Source organism: Biomphalaria glabrata, chromosome 14, assembly GCF_947242115.1.
Source record: "Biomphalaria glabrata chromosome 14, xgBioGlab47.1, whole genome shotgun sequence".
NCBI lineage: Eukaryota > Metazoa > Mollusca > Gastropoda > Planorbidae > Biomphalaria > Biomphalaria glabrata.
Genome location: NC_074724.1, coordinates 22,587,012 through 22,595,249, shown reverse-complemented (window position 1 = coordinate 22,595,249; position 8,238 = coordinate 22,587,012).

Sequence of the window (8,238 nt, the reverse complement as noted above, 5' to 3'; positions counted from 1 at the left end):
TTGACCTGACTGAATCAGACCATTTGACCGGTGGAACAACGTATAAACATTGACCTGACTGAATCAGACCATTTGACCGGTGGAACAACGTATAAACATGGACCTGACTGAATCAGACCATTTGACCGGTGGAACAACGTATAAACATGGACCTGACTGAATCAGACCATTTGACCGGTGGAACAACGTATAAACATTGACCTGACTGAATCTGACCATTTGACCGGTGGAACAACGTATAAACATTGACCTGACTGAATCAGACCATTTGACCGGTGGAACAACGTATAAACATGGACCTGACTGAATCTGACCATTTGACCGGTGGAACAACGTATAAACATGGACCTGACTGAATCAGACCATTTGACCGGTGGAACAACGTATAAACATGGACCTGACTGAATCTGACCATTTGACCGGTGGAACAACGTATAAACATGGACCTGACTGAATCTGACCATTTGACCGGTGGAACAACGTATAAACATTGACCTGACTGAATCAGACCATTTGACCGGTGGAACAACGTATAAACATTGACCTGACTGAATCAGACCATTTGACCGGTGGAACAACGTATAAACATTGACCTGACTGAATCAGACCATTTGACCGGTGGAACAACGTATAAACATTGACCTGACTGAATCAGACCATTTGACCGGTGGAACAACGTATAAACATTGACCTGACTGAATCAGACCATTTGACCGGTGGAACAACGTATAAACATTGACCTGACTGAATCAGACCATTTGACCGGTGGAACAACGTATAAACATTGACCTGACTGAATCAGACCATTTGACCGGTGGAACAACGTATAAACATTGACCTGACTGAATCAGACCATTTGACCGTTGGAACAACGTATAAACATTGACCTGACTGAATCAGACCATTTGACCGGTGGAACAACGTATAAACATTGACCTGACTGAATCAGACCATTTGACCGGTGGAACAACGTATAAACATTGACCTGACTGAATCAGACCATTTGACCGGTGGAACAACGTATAAACATTGACCTGACTGAATCAGACCATTTGACCGGTGGAACAACGTATAAACATTGACCTGACTGAATCAGACCATTTGACCGGTGGAACAACGTATAAACATTGACCTGACTGAATCAGACCATTTGACCGGTGGAACAACGTATAAACATTGACCTGACTAAATCAGACCATTTGACCGGTGGAACAACGTATAAACATTGACCTGACTGAATCAGACCATTTGACCGGTGGAACAACGTATAAACATTGACCTGACTGAATCAGACCATTTGACCGGTGGAACAACGTATAAACATTGACCTGACTAAATCAGACCATTTGACCGGTGGAACAACGTATAAACATTGACCTGACTGAATCAGACCATTTGACCGGTGGAACAACGTATAAACATTGACCTGACTAAATCAGACCATTTGACCGGTGGAACAACGTATAAACATTGACCTGACTAAATCAGACCATTTGACCGGTGGAACAACGTATAAACATTGACCTGACTGAATCAGACCATTTGACCGGTGGAACAACGTATAAACATTGACCTGACTGAATCAGACCATTTGACCGTTGGAACAAATGAGCTTGAGATTTATTGCCGGCACGTTTGATCTTATAATTTGTAACATTGTGACATCGTTTTCAACTTTTAGAACCTAAAGACAATGTCGAGATCATTTCAATTTGTTTCCCTACTGGATCTTTTCAAGAAAACCATTCACAACTATAAACCACATGATCTCAACCACATCGTATTTGAAAAAAAAAGTCTTCTGCCACCAAATTTTCTGCTCTGTAGGGTACAAAACTAATGACAAGCAGCCATAACGTTACACTTTATGTTTGTGAGGTGTTTTGGTTTTTCTCATTGTGCGAGCTTTGAAGCAGAAGTAACAGTTTTAAGTTCGCTTGTGTAGACTCACATAAGGTTCTTCCGAGGAATGTCTGCCAGTTACGTATTAAGTTTCCATCTCATAATAGTTGTACTGGTCGACAGGTACAGTCGTGAGGGAGGGAATGTTGAGTCCAAGGAGTGGGAAAGGGTAGAGCGTTTGCCTGAAGCAAGGTGTGTCCAAGGTTTGAGTCTGGTTGATACGGAAGATCACAACTACTTCCGGTAAAGTGACGCGTTGGGAAACTTGTCGCATTTGATGGCAGGACCCAAGGTCATTGTGTCAGACGTAGGGAAACTTTGTCACATTGGATGGCAGGACCCCAGGTCATTGTGTCAGACGTAGGGAAACTTTGTCACATTGGATGGCAGGACCTCAGGTCATTGTGTCAGACGTAGGAAGAGACATAGTGCCACTCCCGACTGAAAGACACAGTGCCACTCCCGAGTGAAAGACATAGTGCCACTCCCGACTGAAAGACATAGTGCCACTGCCAACTGAAAGACATAGTGCCACTCCCGACTGAAAGACACAGTGCCACTCCCGACTGAAAGACATAGTGCCATTCCCGACTGAAAGACATAGTGCCACTGCCAACTGAAAGACATAGTGCCACTGCCAACTGAAATACATAGTGCCACTGCCGACTGAAAGACATAGTGCCACTCTCGACTGAAAGACATAGTGCCACTCCCGACTGAAAGACATAGTGCCACTCCCGACTGAAAGACATAGTGCCACTCCCTACTGAAAGGCACAGTGCCACTCCCGACTAAAAGACATAGTGCCACTCCCGACTGAAAGACATAGTGCCACTCCCTACTGAAAGACACAGTGCCACTCCCGACTGAAAGACATAGTGCCACTGCCGACTGACACAGTGCCACTCCCGAATGAAAGACATAGTGCCACTCCCGACTGAAAGACATAGTGCCACTCCCGACTGAAAGACATAGTGTCACTCCCGACTGATAGACATAGTGCCACTCCCGAATGAAAGACATAGTGCCACTGCCGACTGACACAGTGCCACGCCCGACTGAAAGACACAGTGCCACTCCCGACTGATAGACATGCCCCTAACGTAGCATACAATGCGAAAACAAATAAAAACCAAAAACCTTTGAGAAATGCACCAACTAAACCTCAAACCAGGACACAACTTATGATCAGGGAACTCGAGCAATCTTGGCGTGTGGTGTCTCCAGTGTACAAACTCTATTTCCTAAAACTCTTTTGTTGGTATGAAAACATGAGTTCACTTTCACACTACTACTTTCATTTTTTTTTAAATCGGCAGCTAACTAGTTGTAATAATAATAATAATAATAATACATTGAGATTCTGCTCTAATGATAGCATAATTCTTTTTAATTTACCTAACAATAGCAAGATTCTCAAATAGGAAGGTTTGACACCAATCTCGTGATTAAATAACCGTAAAAACTCGACTCTTTACTCGATTTTTCGAGATCAATCTAGTGCATTTCATTTTTTAGCTTGAAATGAATTCGAGTTACCTGTCCATCATTGTAATAGTGAGAGTCTCTACTTCAACATGTGCTAGAAGCATGAGAACGACAGAAGAGAGAGAGAGAGAGAGAGAGAGAGAGAAAGGGATAGAGAGACAGAGAGAAGGACACAGAGAAAGATTGAGGGAATAGAAAAAAAAAGCCTTCAAATCTTGATTCACTACAGAAGCGCTACCGCTGTTTTCCTGACCACTTAGAAGACGAGATAATTGCCTTCGTCCGATCTAGAAATGTTACACTTTATAATTAGATAAAGATTCCACTTCCTACCGGATGTTGTCTCGTTCCGGTTTCCCAATGAAATAACTCCGCTGCGAAAACAAGCCGCGTCATCACTGCCCCGACATCCCGCGACAATTCCCGACTCTTAAAAGCCTATAAAAACAAATTAGGGCTTTAAAATTGCAGTTGATTGGTATTAATTCAAAAATGTGTTTAGAAATCACGGCGTCGTCTTCGGTAGGGTTCCTGCTATTCACAATATATTTTTTTCACATTCTGTAATGCCCGCCATTTTCATTTGCGATCATGCGGTAGAAATCAGCTTCCGGTTTTAATGCTTGAAATCACATCTTTTTACTTCTCTTGGACTGAAGAGTCTATCTGGAAGAGGAAAAAGAAATCGATTACATCAATGTAATCATAAAATCGGTACCCCCTGCCGTGTCAGTTTAAGTATCGCTAGTAGAGTGTTCGATCCGGTTTTAATGCAAAATGATTGTATCAGTTAGGGCGATTACAGTTTCTGTAGCTTCAAGCCGATGAGTTGGAAGTGTAAAGAGGACGAGAGAGAAAGAGAGAGAGAGAGAGAGAGTGAAAGAGAGAGAGAGAGAGAAAGAGAGAGAGAGAGAAACAGAGAGAGAGAGAAACAGAGAGAATGGGGAAGAGAACGCAAGAAAGAAAGTGAAAAAGAAGAAATAAAAAAGGAAAAGACAAAGGGAAAGAGAAGTTGAGAAGCTGAAAGTGTACCAAAGTGTGGGTGAGAAATAGAGAGATTGGGAGAACCGGAGAGGGAAAGACAGAGAGAAAGAGGGAGAGAGAAAGACAGAGAGAGAGCAGGAGAGAGAGAAAGAGAGGGAGATGGAAAAAGAGAGGAAGAAAGAGAAAGTGAGAGAGATAGATAGAGAGAGAGAGAAAGAAAAGGGGAGTGAAATAGAGAGAAAGAGAAAGGGAGAGAAAGAGAGAGAAGAGAGAAAAAGAAAGAGAGAAAGAGAAAGGGAGAGAAATAGAAAGAGAAAGAGAGAGAGAAAGAGAAAGGGAGAGAAAGAGAGAGAAAAAGAGAGAGAGAGAGAGAGAAAAAGAGAGAGAAAGAGAAAGGGAGAGAAATAGAAAGAGATAGAGAGAGAGAAAGAGAGAGAGAAAGAGAAAGAGAGAGAAAGAGAGAGAGAGAGAGAGAAAAAAAAAGAGAGAGAAAGAGAAAGGGAGAGAAATAGAAAGAGAAAGAGAGAGAGTAAGAGAAAGAGAGAGAAAAAGGGAGAGCGAGAGAAAGAGAGAGAGAGAAAGAGAAAGGGAGAGATGTTAAAGTATATTTGAGTCTTTGATTTGGAAGTATTAGGAAGTGGACATTATTTTATTGCCACCAAGAAGAACCAGCGTTGACCTACAACCTTTATCACATTATTTGAATTGGTGATACATACATATTAAACAGAAATAAATAGTTTCAGCACCTAGCTTCACTTCTGTATTTGAATTGGTAATATATACATATTAAACAGAAATAAATTGGTTCAGCACCTAGCTTCACTTCTGTATTTGAATTGGTGATACATACATATTAAACATGAATAAATTGTTTCAGCACCTAGCTTCACTTCTATATTTCAATTGGTAATACATACATATTAAACATGAATAAATTGTTTCAGCACCTAGCTTCACTTCTATATTTGAATTGGTATTTGCCAAATTTTTTTTCTTGAAGAGACAAAGTTTGGGACTACCACACCAACGCATTAGTATGTTATCACTTTTATTGAGACTAACTTGGTGGACTTGCTAGAAGTGAGACAACATACTAATGACATGATGGTTCGATTACAATAAACTTTCAAGAAACCTGGTCTGCTGTATCAGACCTGTGTTGTAGAGTCATAATCGATGCCTAGTTAAGTGTCGAGTTATTCTTGTCTCTTGTATTCATTATCTTCTTGGCGAGAGTACAACTGTGATGTGTTCGATCCAAGGATCGATGCTCGGTGAGACAATCATTACCGTGAGTATCGATACATGCAACTATTTTTCAGACGACAGAGTGTGCAGACTATAAGAGAAGATAATCACTTTCATTTTAAAATTATGATGGAGGTGTATTGTTAGATAATGAGTCAGAATCTTTGGAGTGAAACAAAATGAGAAATAGAACGAGCGAGGAGTGGGAGGGAGAGAGAGAGAGAGGGAGTGAGATAGAGAGAGAGGGAGAGAGAGGGAGAGAGAGAGAGATGGAGAGAGAGGGAGGGATAGAGAGGTAGGGAGAGAGATAGAGAGAGGGAGGGAGAGAGATAGAGAGAGGGGGAGAGGGAGAGAGAGAGGGATAGAGAGGTAGGGAAAGATATAGAGAGATGGAGAGAGGGAGAGAGATAGAGAGAGGGGGGAGAGGGAGAGAGAGAGGGATAGAGAGGTAGAGAAAGATATAGAGAGATGGAGAGAGGGAGAGAGATAGAGAGAGAGGGAGAGAGAGGGGGAGAGGAAGGGAGAGGGAGGGAGAGAGAGGGAGGGAAGAGAGGGAGAGAGAGAGGATGAATAATAAAATGAACGAAAGAAAGACGAAGTTTGAAAGAAGAACATTTAATACAAAAGATTTTTAAAAAAAGACTTAAATATCTGCGTGTAGTGAGTGAGAGATCAAAAATTAGAATGAGAGAGAATGAGTGAAAGAAAGAGACAGACAGAAAGAAAGAAAAGTGAGTGAGAGAATTATAAAGAGAAGTAGTGAGGTACAAACTCTCTTTTTAATCAAGTTACCATTCCCCCCATTCCCTGTGGATATTGATTCTGAAAGTAATCTGACCTTTGCTTCAAACAAAGTGGGAGAGGAGAGGGCAATGTGAAAAGAAGAGGGGGGAGGGAGAGTGTTGAGAAGACATTCAAACAAGGATCAACCAAGCGGAAAATCTTCTCCTTCGATCCGAGTGGTGAATTGGGTCACATGACCACTGCAGAGTGTTACATTAGTCAACTGGTGAGTACTGCTTTCAGCGCTCACGACGATCTTTAGGCTACTCTTTTTCATGTTTGACACTTGAGTTAGAAACAGAGACACAGGTAGAAAAAGAAGAGAAAGAGATAGAGAGAAAGAGGAAGCGAGTCAGACAAGGAACAGAAATAGAGTGGACAAGACAGAAACAGGGGGGAGAGAAGGAGCTTGAAGACAGAACGTGACAAAAAGAGAGAGAGAAACAGTGGGAGTGTAGGTGGAGAGAGAGAGGGAGAATGAGAGAACGTGGGAGAGAGGATGAGCAAAACAAAATGCTGGATAAAGAAAGTTGTAGCAGAGTGAGAGAAAGAGAGAAACAGAGAGATAGAGAGAGAAAGAGGGAAAGAGAAAAGGAGCTAGAGAGAAAGAGGGAAAGAGAGAGAGAGAGAAGGAAATAGAAAGAGAGAGAGATGGTGAAGATATATATATATAGAGAGAGAAAGAGAGAGAAAGGGAGAGAGAGGGAGAGAGAGAAAGAGGGAAAGAGAGATAGAGAGAATCAGGTGAGAGAGAAAACTTTCCAATGACAAGGTGTCACGACAAATAGGCTAAAAAATAACTGGTTGACAGACACCTGAATGACAGACACCTAATTGACAGACACCTGAATGACAGACACCTGAATGACAGACACCTGAATGACTGACACCTCATTGACAGACACCTGAATGACAGACACCTTATTGACACACACCTCATTGACAGACACCTCATTGACAGACACCTGAATGACAGACACCTAATTGACACACACCTCATTGACAGACACCTCATTGACAGACACCTGAATGACAGACACCTCATTGACAGACACCTCATTGACAGACACCTCATTGACACACACCTCATTGACAGACACCTCATTGACAGACACCTCATTGACACACACCTCATTGACAGACACCTGAATGACAAACAAATGTTAGATAACTGGTTCACCGACACTTGATTCACACTATTCGGACACATTAGAAATAACAACGACAATTTAGATAATTAGAGGAATGACTAATTGATGAATGGTTATTGTATGGATATTTTATTCAAGGCATTAGTGATAGGCATATAGTTAAGACGAATTTTAATAAGGATGTCATGTGGTCAGTGTGATGACCAACACCTTTGTCTTTCATATCAAATGTCGAGTACTTCCAGTTGACCGACACACTAAGACCTTTTATTTTTTGGTAAATATTAATCGTCACTAGGAGTTGATCTTGAAACCATCAGTTCGGCGACCAAGTGCTAGCTGACACTTAGATAAACCAAGACACCTAGAATGTGAATAATGAGATCGGCAATGAAGTTTTACGTTTATATTACCACACACACATCAGGTTATCAAACACCCGTCGAAAGCAGGACAAGCCCTTGTTTTTTTTTGTTGTTTTTTTTTTGAGGCCATGTACTCTGATTGGTAGGCAACGATTAAACATGTAAGAATGTCCGACTTTTACTTCCAAACTAAAACTCATGCAAATAATACCTAAACATTTGTCAACTTGAATCCATTTACAAGACAGAACAAGCAAAGTAAAGAAAAATCCATTTAAAAAAAAAAAAAAAAAAAAAAAAAAAAAACTTATCTA